The sequence below is a fragment of the Copadichromis virginalis genome, linkage group LG3 (assembly GCF_057382275.1).
Source record: "Copadichromis virginalis isolate Kocher_CV1m ecotype Utaka linkage group LG3, C_Virginalis_male_GT1.1, whole genome shotgun sequence".
NCBI lineage: Eukaryota > Metazoa > Chordata > Actinopteri > Cichliformes > Cichlidae > Copadichromis > Copadichromis virginalis.
In genome coordinates, this window is record NC_140620.1 from 10,639,151 (window position 1) to 10,653,121 (window position 13,971).

The window sequence follows — 13,971 nt, forward strand, 5'->3', positions numbered from 1 at the left end:
CACACACACACACACACACACACACACACACACACACACACACACATCTGTCCAGCAGCTGTCTGAGCTGCAGTCTGTATTGTGTGTGTAATATCTTCATGTTTCTAACATTACAGTTGTATCTTCAGGTGTAAAATCAGCTGCTCTGCTGTCTTCTCTTCTGATCCTGTGTGATTGATTCGATCCTGCAAACGCCACAAATTTCATTCCAGCTTTGATTTGAAAGCCAGCGAGTAAAAGGATCAGCGATAGTTTTCAGAGCGATGCCAAAGCTTGGGTTCCTCTCCTACAGCAGCTTTTCTTTTCTTTCTTTCTCTCCCTGTGAAATACAGCAGCTGGACCTTTGGCTGCAACACACTGTGAGACAAACTGCACACAAACAGTTTGTGTGTTTGCTGATGTTTGTTGAGCTGATAGAAACGCTGCATTTGAAATTAGCTGACACTTCAAAAACGTTCCTCCCTTTATGCTCGCTGCTCTTCAGCAGGGCTAGCTAGATGCTAAAGTAGCGCTAACACAACTTACAGTTGAGACCAGCCGTTCGAATAAAAACAAAAAAATCTCCTCAACTTTGAAAGTCTCTGTGTGGCCAACAGCAGACAACATTATGCCCCCATCATGACCCAAACCAATCATGAACGTGCTGCTTAGAGTAGCTGAATGCACCGCTAAAGTGTTCCAGCACCGGCTCCGTGCTGCTGCTGTTTGCTCGATTTGTGTATCATGCGGGTGTCTCTGCACAGACGCACAGAAAGGGAAAATGACGTAGGGAATTCCCACAATAATCTAATTGCGCACAGCGACACCTGCACATTCCACCAGTGTTCTGCCAAAAAAATCATAGACCAGCCATTCGAATGAAAAAAAAGAAAGAAAAGTCTTTGCAACTCTGAAAGTCTCTGTGTGGTCAACAACAGACACACATTGTGCCCATATCGTGGTCTAAACTTAAGGGTTCAAATATTGAGGAGGGATACAGGAGGGATTCAAAATCACAACACTGGTCCAGGAGAGTCGGTCAAACGATGATTTTAATGAACACACGTGTGGGAGATGAACACTGTACGCAGACAGCATCGATCTCACTCGAACAATACACAATCAGTTGTTTTTATACCATCAGGGTATTGTTTATGACGCCCCCTCATGCGCCAAGCAGATACAATACATGCATAAGTTGCAAAAAGTCTACCTAAGATGTGTGTGTATATGTCTCCCGACCTCAATTGCACTTTGTTTCACCTCTCACCTCACCTACTAAAGCTCACAACCAGACAGAGGCCACTCTCATATGTGTAACAATCTACTAAAACTATATATGTAATATATTGAATAAATGCTTTAATTAAATGCCACTACTCAAAGCTTAATATTAATATTATCAATGAATAAAAGACAGTAATGAATATCCTGGTTATTCAAATAGCCTCATCCAGACAGCTCCTCAAAATAACCACCAAAAAATGCACACTTTACAGAGGAAACAAGGACATTTTAGAAGTACACTTCCTGACTTATTATTGTTACATTCAGAGATAGTCAGGGAGGGACCTCTGATGCCTGTGCCCAAGGTAAGATGTGCATTTATTTAGATGTTCAGTTCAAAGCCTTTGAGGTATTTTTAATTTTGACATTTTTATTTTATGTATCTTGAGATATTTTAAATTTAAGCTCAGTGAAGCACTTTAAGCACAATAACTTCAGTGCCGCATTTTTTCAGACTATAAGGTGTGCTTAAAATCCTTTCATTTCCTCAAAAGAGTTCCAGGGGTCTTTCCTAAAGCCTGATTGATATTCAGATAAAATGGCATTGGTATCTAAAAACTACTTTAACTGCTGAAACAAAGGAGCTTCAAGAACTTTGGCCAGCACAGATAGTTTAGATTTTGGTCTCTTATTAGTTAACACTGCTGGGCCGCCCCCTTTAACAGAGGGACAACAAAAGCTGATTTCCACACTGAGGGAATTTCATTCACATCGAGTGTGAGGTTGAAAAGTGTTGTGAGAGGCTCTGCCACAAAATCAGCTGCGAGTTTCAAGAAGTAAGGATCTAGTAAGTCTGGCCCTGGAGATTTTCTATGATCTAACACTTTAAGAGCTATTATTTTGATTGATTTGGATGGAGAACATGTCACTATTTCATTGTTCAGGAAAATTCATTCAAGTTTTCACCAATAAATTTCAAGTGAAAAAGTTTTTTTGGTTTTTTTTATAATAATAAAATAACAATAAGAATAATAATCATCATTACTATTAATAATAATTGTTCTTGGCTTCGTTTTCCCTTCCAGTCTTAGAACGCTTCCATTCAATGATTTGGGGGAAACATGAGACATTTAAAGACCTTCATTTGTTTTTAATATCAGAGTTTTTAATGAGCCACAGCAGCCCTGAATAAACACTTGAATTACTGTCGGAGCTGCTGCAGTTTCCTGCTGCGTCCACTTTATACCACCAGAGATAGAGCAACAAGAAAAGCCATCACCATTTCACCTTTGAGGAGGCCGGCACACGTGTGAAGTGTGGAGATCAGGGAAATGATTTTGCTGCTATTGTTAATAATCATCATCATTACCATTGCATTAATAATATAATCTACAGCATTGATATTGTAGTAAGATGTTTAAACATATTGGCACCCAATTTATTACAGGTGCAGTTATAACCACTTTAAACTGTTGAGTTGAATCTATAATCTTAAATGCTTTTGAATGCTTGTTATAATATTAAGTGTGTATGTGCTGATTCTGTTGATTCTGAGGACACTCTGTGCAAAGTAGACAGGAACTGCAGGTTTGCAGAGTGTGCCTTTTGCAAAAGTGAAACTAAAAGCAGAGTCTAAGTGCAGGTTATTCTGAGGAGCTGTTGGGATGATGCTATTTGAATAACCAGGTTGTTCATTATTATCTTTTATACTTTTATATTCTTTTATTAAGCTTCTAGTAGAGGTTCTTGATTAAAACATTTATTCAATATATTACACATATAGTTTTCGTAAACTGCTGACACATTTGAGAGTGGCCTCTGTTTGACTGCGAGTGTTAGTAGGTGAGAGGTGACACAGAGTGCCAAGTGAGGTCGTGACACACACACACACACACAAAGTAGATACACTCATTTATAGGTGAGAGGTTAATCATGTTTTCTTGCAACTGCGGGCGTGCAGAAGTGCTGTCTCACTGCAGAGCATGGTCTGTGGTTTCGGAGAAGCGGCAGTCAAAAGGTTGACAGGAAACATCTGCCATGAAGACAGAGACAATGTTCTTTTTAAACTGTGTTAAAAGTCATTGTGGTCTGGGAACCTATGTATGAAATGTATCTGTGACGTTGAAGGGTTGTCATTAAATTCAAACCCTGATGGTATATAATATCTGCTTATGCTTTGATTAGTCGGAGATCAGCGCTGTCTGTGAACGGCGCTGGTCCCCCCACGCGTGTATTCATTAAAATCAATTGTTTGACCAAGCTCTTCTGGACCCTGGTTGTTTGTACTCTCCTCCTCAATTTCTGAACCTTAACAGAAGCTACATGCTAACACAAACCGGCTTTACTGAGTCTCGTCCTCACAAACTCACCAAGTCACTCACCAACATAATGGACATGATGCAGATGAGATGTCTCCAGGACGGACAGGTGTCTAACAATAATCACAGAGAGATGAGATGAGAGAGCCTTTATTTGTCAGTTGCAGGTCTTTTGCCCACAACCGAGATGACAGACCTTGCCGGCCGTACATACAATACAAACATCACATTGGGGAGACAGGTCAGGCCAGGTAGCGAGGAAAAAAAACATTGAAATGTGCAACACAAAAGGATAATACAGGAATGCACAGGTATCAACACACCATAACACAATAAACACAGACAGCAACACGGGAAAGAGTCCCAGTGTGTACATCTGATCTGGGACCGCTGCAATCTTCGACTGCGCCTCCAGCTGACCCGATGTCCACATCATGGGGGAGGTAAGCGTTGGAGGTGGCGTTGGATCCGGGGTAGGGAGGGTGATGCGTCAGTGAGTGCTTATCAGTATCAGTATATGTATGTGTGTGCGTGTCCATAGTTCAGCTGAGACAGTGTCCTTCACCCTGCCAGGCTAAGTAAACAGTCTTCCAGCCAACCCAGGTGGCCTTGTAGGGAATGGGAAGGAACAGACTCAACACAGTCGTTATCAGGGAGTTGTTGTTCGGCTCCAGCCTTGAGCTGGCGCCGAAGGGGTAGCCGGGTTATGATGGTAATTGAGAATTTCAAGCTGTTTTTTAACACTCCGACACTGGTCTCTCAGTCCCCCGTTAATAGCTGCGAGCTTCTCCGTGATGTTATTAGCCGTCGATTCTGTGGTCTTGTCACTCTTTTTGCTCACATAGCAGATTCTGAGACCTCACGACCGCAGCCAACTGATCCGAGATGTAATCCAGCTCCGCCCAGAGATGTTGTTCTGAGTTTATTCTTTCCTGATGTAATCCAACATACATGCGCTCAAAGGTGTTATTCTGAGCATTCACTGCAGTCGTAAGCGCCTCCAAGCTCTTAACCATGCTGCCTTCAGTGAGCCCTTTCTGAGAAGTCGCACCTGTCGTTCCAATCCCAGCGGGCAGCCTTGTGGGGGTTTGAACAGCCGGTTCCGCTCTCTTAATTCTCCGATAAGTCAGGGCCAAGCCAGCTCCGATCAGCAAGAACCCTGTTATCATGGTTCCGAATAGGTAGATATCTTCAGCGTCCTCGATCGACAGTCCCGCCAGGCACACGATCCTCTGCCACCCGTCCATCGTGTATCCGGCAGGGAAAGTCCCTCCAGGGCACTCGGGCTCTCCCGAGCCCAGACTTCTCGTTAAAGGGTGTCAATAGCATTCAGAGACCAGTTGATCAAATTCTTAATTCTCTTTTAGGTTTTAGACTCAGACTGTGAGAGAGTGTTCCAGGGAAAGTAATACAAAAAAGACACGAGACTAGACAAAGACATAAGAACTAGCAGGAAAGATAAGGGAGAGGAGAAAAAGTGCGTCCGCCTCCTCTGAGAGCCAAAGCAGAGCTGGCTGGATCACAATACTCCCCACACAGCTGTGGAGTCAGAGAGGTGCTCCAGTGTTCGAGTGGACAGGTGTGTGTCCTGTAAAGCTGCAGGTGTGTGTGTCTACATACAGATAAGGTGCTGATGTGAACACATTGCTCACAGGTTTGGAGTATCTGTCAGTAAAATGCAGAGCGGTCTACACGCCATGGGGGTTTCTGCCTGTCTGCTCAAAGCTGTTTATATAGCACACAGGCTAATGCTAAGTTAGCACTGCAGGAGCTGTACTGCATGATGAACAGCTGAATGTCAAAGCAGAGTGGGTTGTGACAGTGGCTGGAGACTTTAATTATGTAGAATTGAAAGCAGTACCTCCACCACCACCTCCACCTCCTAAAGGCGATATTTCTGTTCCCTTGGCTCAGCATCACCTTTGTCAGTGTCAGTGATTATGGAGGTCCATCAGGCAGACCTTCAGAGAACCAAGGAGCAAAACAAGCATCTGACTGAGCACCATTAGATGCCTACACCGAGCTACCAGCCTGTCATGATCTCTCTGTGCTCCTGTGCTGGCTCAACACTTTCTACCTGTCTCTGTCTCTTGATGCTCTTTCTCTCCCCCGTGTGAGTGAGTCAACCTCACCCTGTGTTTCAGGGGCGGGACTTAAAACAGAGAGAGAGAGAGAGAGAGAGAGAGAGAGAGAGAGAGAGAGAGCTTACTTTCTGTGGGAGACTCACACAGCTATTATTGTTCAGTAAATGATTTCAGCTTGAACTTCACTGACAAAACTTCCATGTGGCACCATGAACCGTACCCAGCTGTAACTTTTCTTACAGCAGATACAAAGCAGTGAGCAGAGTAATAAAGCTGGTGTAGTTAGAGCAGCTCCAAGGATAACACTTGTTACATCCCCTGGCTAGTCTAGGGGGTTTGGAGGGACTAACATAAAGGTAAGTAGTGAAGGAGGAGCCCAGATGGTAATTTTAAAAGGTTTATTTCATGCTCGTGTTGAAATTCTGGTTCAGACTGAGGGTTAACTTCAGGAAGAGCCAAGGCCAACATAACAAACAAAACATCCCAGATATGAAAATAAAAGAAACTTCCCTAACTCTAGAGAAAACAAAATATACAACCTATAACCATAACCTACCTAACAACACATAAACAGGAGAAAACATGGTGTCAAAACAAAAGGCAGCTCTCTCCTACAGGCAGTCTGAACATGAAAACACAAAAATGCACATATAAGTCAAAAGGCATGCAAGCCTGCACAGATATGGCAATTAAAATGGCCAGAGGGCCCAGAAACACAGCTCCACAGGCCTTAAGTAACTCTGCTGATTGACAATTAGCTGGATTCTGTGAGCAGCATCCAATCAGGACAGAGGAGGTGGAGCCTAGACAAAACATAAGCAGTTAGTTGAAAGAAGAAAACCAACATCCTCCTGGGGGATGTAACACACTGGTTTCCTTTAACTATCCAGCTGCCAGATTAGATGCAGAGACAGACTGGAAATGATCACAAGCTGTAAGTTAAGTGTTCAAAGAAGCTGCTTTGTTAGGATTGTGACAGAGTTATTATACATCAATACTCCGTGTAGTTAGTGAAGCACATGTGTGCAGATGCCTGTTTTCCCATTAGTGGAGACGTTCATGTAGAGCAGTGTGGGGATCCATGGGGATAGTTTACCTGCAGCAGGTTATTAACACTCACTAATACTACAACAGGACAGTACTCCTGTGTGTGAACACCACAGCCACGGCTAATTTCCATCTGTTGTCCAAAAATATATTAAACATAGACATAATAGTACATTTAAAAAAAATCCTAATTCATACATAATAAGAGTAGCAGAAATGCCCCGGCGAGCACTCACATAGACGCTCACTGTGTTTGCCTTTACTTCCATCACAGTAAATAAACATGTATGACCTTGTTACTCTGTGTGTCTCACTTCATACGAGAGTTTTTCTAACACACTCTCACTCCACCACATCTCCTCAGGAGGTCTAACTCCAGGCAGCAGCCATGTTTGGGAGCGTGCAAGCAGCTGGTCCTGAGTGTATGTAACACAGAGTCACTCACACACAAACATGGACACATGACTGAGGAATAAGTACGTTTATAAAGTGAAACATTAAAACGACAATATTGATCGAAACTATGGCGAACAAGCAGAAACAGGAGCTTCTGCAACAGGCTGCCACTGTCACGGCGCCTCAGTGACACAATAATAATGTTGACAATAATGGAAACAGGAAACCAACTGATGTAAAATAATATGATGCTGTGGGCTGGATTTGGTTGTGTTATGTTGTGAGATACCAGCCACAGCTAACATGTAGATAAATATATTCTTATATTTAAAAAGCCTGCCCGGTAACACTTCCTGTGTATCTGGAGTAGACGACGTGTGGCTGACGGATCAAAACTAATTAAAATGTCAAATGTTTGTCGTCTGAACCTAATTTGAGTTTTTATTGCCATGAAACAGGAAACTGCTCAGTGAGAAGAGTCCAGACCTCATGGATGAAACTGAGAACCTGCCTCATAACTGTAGTGAGTAGAAATGATCTGCGCCATGTTGACTGGATGAAACAAAACAGGCTCAGAAGGAAATTTAGCAAAGCAGCTTCAGAAGGAAGATCTATCTTTGTGGTCTTTGTCCTGGTTTCAGACTTCAGTGATCTCTGGATGCTGTGATCTGATCTGATTTGGATTTATGTGACACATGGAGCCATGAGAGCTTCTTATGGCGATGGCCAGAGGGGCCGATGGTGCGATATGGCAGCCTGGCTTCTGTCAGTCTGCCCCAGGGCAGCTGTGGCTACAACTATAGCTGCCTCCATCAGTGTGTGAATGTGAGAGTGAATGAATAGTGGAATTATAAAGTGCTTTGGGTGCCTAGAGAGCGCTATATAAATGAAATCCATTATTATTATTATTATTATTAAATCTAAAACTCAGAGACCTTTAGATATAAAACATCAGCTGCATACTGTCCTTAATCTAAAGTGAAATCTTCTGTTCTTAAACTTAGATTTGATATCTTGGACCAGAAAACCTGCACAGCTTCATTGTTCAAAATTTACTGCAGTTCAGCTTTAGACTCATACACAGCTGGTTCATGTTTCTGTCTCTGTGTCCTCACTTTCCCAGCATGCCTCGGCTCTGGAGGTGTATGAGGGGGTGGAGTCTGTCCTGCTGACCTGTCAGGACTCTTCTGTACCTGCATGTCCCACTTTGGTGTGGAGCTGCCACGACCTTAGTCCTCCAATCATCCACCAGCGTAACCTGGCAGGAGATGAACTGAGAAGAGCTGTGGAGAGTGGGCAGGCAGGTGAGTCACAGGTAGGCTTTTCTCTCTTCAGCAGAAGCTCAAACCAGCTCAAAGACTCAGGTGAGCAGGATTTGCAGGACTCACCATGAGTTCTTCCACATGAACGTATTTCCAGCTGTCAAAACACAAAAGAAAACAGGTGAGGAAATTCCTGAGGAACAAACAGGGAGGAAAACACTGGACGGCAATTACCACCACTGACAGGGCAACAGTCTGTTAGAGAGTGGAGGTGCCTGTTAGTCTTTAAATTCTACTGAGTGAATGAGCTGATGACAAACAGCCAGAGCCCAGGAAAACTGGAGATCAAGCCAGCCACCCGAGAGGAAAGAGAGAGGGAAGGAGACACAGAGAGGAAGCAGAGGAAGGAAAGAAGGAGAACAAACTTGACCTGCCAGGACCATCACGAGTTTCTACCTGCTCTGAAAAGGTGGTGCAAAAATACCCCATCAGTGTTGTTTCAAACAGTCCAGCTTAAATTACAAAACTTAAACTAATCTTAGACTAAACTCTGAAATAATTCTGACACATTATTTATTAAACACAGTCAACTCTGTGAGGGCATTGATGAGCCTACACTTACATAGATAATATATCACAAACATAGAGACAAGCTGGAGCTTTGGGTTATTAAACTTACGCTTTTTAAGCATGGCAACACTTTTTTATTGTTCTTCAAATGACATTTCATACATGTCAGTCTGCTGATGAGCCTCGTGTCAGCACTGAGGTGGAAGCTGTGGGCTGTAAAGAGGATTTTTCACAGTGGACAGTTTCATGTCACATGACTGACTTCCTCTTAAAAACAAAAGTGAACTTTCCTTGTGTACTTTCAGCTGGAAAGAAACTGCTGAGTGTTTGTTTCTTTGTTCAGTCAGCAGCAGATTTAAAGGACTTTGTGTTTGTTTGAGCTTTTTACAGGAGGATGAAGACGTTGCTGGTGATCCTGCTCCTCATAAATGGTAGGAAACTGAATGCAGATCAATCTGCACTCACACCACAGTTTAAGGCAGATAATCTCACTGTGTGGTGTTTATGTGATGATTTTAATTCATTGCTACAAAATACAAATGCAATGATGTGTGCTCTGTGAGAGTCGAGAGAAGCTTCTGTTCAAGACAGAAGCAACAGAGAAGTAAGAGCGACTTTACATTTACAGAGTAAAGATTCATGTTTTATGCTTTGTTACATTTGACTAAGACTGTACTTGAGAAATTACATATTTTTGCATTTAAGAAAATGTTTTCTTTAAAACTCGTAAACATGCAAATACAATGATGGGTTTAGTTGGGTTTTAGTTCAACTTTAAAATACTGAAAGTTCCAAAACAGAAAGCAGTTATTCTGAAACACCTGAGATTCTTCACTTTTGAAGATTTATTATTTATCATTAATCAGACAAAAGCATTTTACAATAATTGACAGATGACTAAGTTTCAAAAATTACAAATGGCTGCAGTTTTAGATGAGTGGTGTACTGAGTGTCCTCTCTGTTAGGCTGCATCAAAAACCACACAGGGTGACCCCTCGGAATAAAGAGCTTATGAATCCAGAAATATTTGCTTCATCTATCTCCCAAAAAATCTAAAACCCAAGTCCAACATAACAGGTATTATAAGTATTCAGGTGACTGGAACGTTGCCCATGGACCATATGGTACAAAAACCTTACAACACACTTTCAGGATTGTAGGATTGTGGTGCTTTGTGGATGGTTGTGGTCAGGGCGGAGCTGCCAACAGATAGTGTGTCACGTTTAACTCTTTATGTCACGACCCTGTACCTTACAGTTATTGACTTATTTTGTTACGTGAAACCTCTCAGTGTTGAGTGAAATAAGGAGCAGCAGAGGATTGGACCTAAGACCAATATCATTTTTATGCATGTTTAAAAAACAATATTTTTAAAAGATTGTGTATGTACAAGAATATCTGAGGTGTATTTGTAGTTGTTTAAAGATTCATATTCAGTTTCTTTTTTATAAAATGTCTCTTTTTGCGTTCTTGCCTCGGGGCAACATTATGCAGTTAACTACACGTTATCTGTTAGCAGTGGTCATGGTGAAAGTAGCCATTCATTTTACCTCAGTCCTTCAATCTGCCCCTTCTTACTTGTATTCCTCACTTGTCCCCAGCTGGTGCAGCAGCCTGCTGTGACTGTGGGGCCTGGTTAGTAAGTGAGTGAGGGGGAGGGGCCAGTTGCACTAAGAGCTTTGATTGGACAATCCAGTGTCAGTAATGAAAATAAACAAATGGGCTGCTTTTCGTTCTTGTAGGGCCGGCTGTGTAGCAGCCACCAGTAAAATGCATGGTGTACCAGATTATCAGTCCATCCCTGATTCCAGTAAAAACGTTAGTTTGCATGGTGGTAACTTTGTGGTGGAAAACACCTCTGCGTGCACGATAAGCAAACTGGAGTGGGTCCATCAGGGGGTCAGTTGCTCTTACGATGTGCTGTTTTATGATCTTCTCCATGGCCTTCATCACCAGGGAGCTGAGGGCCACAGGACGAAGATCATTCAGAGACTTTGGGTAGTTTCTTTTGGGGATGGGGGTGACTGTGGAGTGTTTCCACAGCTGGGGACGGTGTGACTGTCAACTGAGTGTTGAAATGGAGTCTGGAACACACTTCCTAGTTGCCCTGCACAGTGCCTCAGAACTCGACTGCTGATGTTGTCAGGGCCGGGTGAGCTCCTCTCCCTGGTCCTCCTGAGGGCTCTCACCACGTCCTCAGTCCTGAAGGTGAGTGCAGAGCTGCCAGCTTTGAGTGAGGATCTGGACTCCTCAAGCTGGGCCATGTTGTCCGTCTCACACCTGGTGTAGAAAGCGTTGAGGTCGTCAGGGAGGGAGGAGCGGTTGCTGCTCTCTTCCTGGGGGTGGTGACTGCAGTATTCACAGAGGCCATGGTTTGAGGCCCTGCCAGGCTGAGCGGAGGTCCCCTGTGGTGAATTTTTTTCCAGCTGTGTTTTTGTACTCCAGTTTAGCAGTTTTTATGGCCCTCTTGACGTCCTTTTTATCCAGAGCAGAGCCGGTGAAGAAAATCCTCCTTGTAGTGTGAGGATACTTTCCTCTGTCCACTGCATGTCGTCTTTGGTGACCTTTTTAATCCTCTTGATGACTTGAGTGTAAGCAGGGGCCAGCAGGATGGTGTGGTGGTCTGCTGAGCTGAGAGGAGGGAGGGGTAGGGCTTTAAATGCATCTGGTACAGAGCCATAGCTTTTATCCAGAGTCTTCCCCTCACGTGTGCTGCATGTAACATACTGTTGGTATCCTTTAAGATAAGATAAGACAAGATAAGATAAGATAAGATAAGATAAGATAAGATAAGATAAGATAAGATAAGATAAGATAAGATAAGATGAGATAAGATAAGATAAGATGAGATAACCTTTATTAGTCCCACATGTGGGAAATTTGTTTTGTCACAGCAGAAAGTGGACAGTGCAAAGTTATATAGCAAAAATTAGAGAACACTGGAATACAATAAGAATAATATAAGATAAGATAAAACTTTATTAATCCCTCGGGTGGGTTCCTCTGGGAAATTCGGTATATACTGTGCACAACTGTACAGAATAGAAAAGAATAAACTAAAATACTATATACAATAGAATAAAATAAAATATACAATGGGATAAAAATAGAATACAAATGCTTTATACAACTAAGTAAAAATACAACTTTGCACTTAGTCTTATTGCACATATGTGGGTTTGTGTGGTAAATGGCCTGTATTTGTATAGCGCTTTACTAGTCCCTAAGGACCCCAAAGCGCTTTACACATCCAGTCATCCACCCATTCACACACACATTCACACACTGGTGAATGTGTGTTTGATCAGCTGCACAAGTCTTTGTTGTGGAGTCTGACAGCAGTGGGGAGGAAAGACCTGCGAAATCTCTCCGTCCCACACCGTGGGTGCCGCAGTCTCCCACTGAAGGAGCTGCTCAGTGCTGTCAGAGTCTCCTGCGTGGGGTGGGAGATGTTGTTCCAACAGGGATGACTGGCCCTTTTGATCAGCCTGTTCAGTCTCTTCCTGTCCCGGCAGAGATGCTGCCGCCCCAGCAGACCAGACTTTAAGTGACTTGTCAGGGGAACAGTGGTTTAAATCTCCCAGGATGAACTTGGGAGAGTCCGGTGATAATTGTTCCAGTTTGTACAGATTGTTGGTGAAGTACTCTGTGGCTTTAGCTGCATCAGCTCTGGGGTTGATGTAAACCAAGATGATGAAAAGCTGTGGGAATTCTCGGGTGAGGTAGTAGGGGCGCAGGGAAACAGCCAGAAGCTTGATGTCTGTGGTGTACAGTTTCTCCCTCACAGTGACTGTAGAGGACCAGCTGTTGTTTAAATACGGACACACGCCGCCGCCTGTCCAGACGAAGAAGTGGTGAAAAGCCATCAATGTTCAGGCTGCAGCCGCAGCTCGATGAGGGAGTCCCTGGTGTAGGTGAGCCTTGGGGTCATGTCGAGTGTCGAAAACAAAATCACAAAAATTAGGAAAAAGAAAATAATACAAATATACTGAGTAGACGGTGAAAAACAACAACGAAAACAGCATTAAAGTTAGAAAAAGAACGCAAAACTGCTCAGCTGACTGGCCGGTGGACGGCAAGAGCAGCGACCCAAAACCGAGACAGTCTGACCTCCTTAACTAACTCAAAACAGGAGAAAACTGGTGATCAAAAGAAACAGCAGCTCACCTCTACCCACTCCAATCCTCATCTCTTTCCGTACTTTTTATTTAGACTTTTTGTTTAGACTATTTAGACTATTCGGGTCTCCCTTAAAGCCTTATTTAAGGCACATGCTGTGGCTAACTCCTCTGTGATTTCCATTCACCTCCCATGGCCGGCCATCCTTTAACTGCTCAGCCATTGCTGGATCTGCCCTATTGGACTTCATTTTTATCCGACCTTTCCAGTTGTGTACTCGCCGCTTCGGACCTGGATTGGAACCTCTGAGACTCCTAAACAAGCTGAGACGCGCCTCTGTCAGGGATGAGGTGGCTAAGAGCCGGATGGCATTGTTTAACTCAAGCGAATAAAACCTTCATCCTAAATGATCTTTTCCTCACCCTGCAGCTGGATGTTTTGCTCCTGACCAAACCTTGGATTCACCCCAGTGAACTTTTCCCAAGACTTCCAGGGAAGGTTGGAGGCCAAGCCACAGTTTTCAAAAATAAACTTAAACTTCAGCGACCACCTACTCCTACTTTCTCCTGCTTCGAGGCTCAATTATTTGACCTGACTGGCCCCCCTGTGACTCTCTGTGCTGTGATTTATCAGCCACCCAAATACAATAAGTCTTTTATTTCAGGATTTGCAGATTTTCCAGCTTCTCTTTTTTAAAATTATGACCGTGTTCATATTTCTGGTGATTTTAATATACATATCTGCTGCAAGAGGGACTCCTTTATGGAGGACCACAAGAGTCATGCGCATTGAAATAAAGTATTTTTTGGTCAACAGCTCACTGCTGAGCGACATTTCAGACACTGAGATTCACACTATAGCTGTCAGCGATCATGGTCCTGTATCTTTAACACTAATGCACAAGAATAGAATAATATTATGCCAAGAAAAAACTGGAGATTTAATATATCACTACTTAAAGATGAAGAC

General features: G+C 43.2%; 1 protein-coding gene across 1 annotated transcript in view; it reads left to right on the forward strand.

Annotated features, from left to right (window-relative positions):
* Positions 1–13,971, forward strand: part of LOC146712720 (butyrophilin-like protein 2) — a 92,037-nt gene that overhangs the window by 55,532 nt on the left and 22,534 nt on the right. The window lies entirely within an intron of this gene.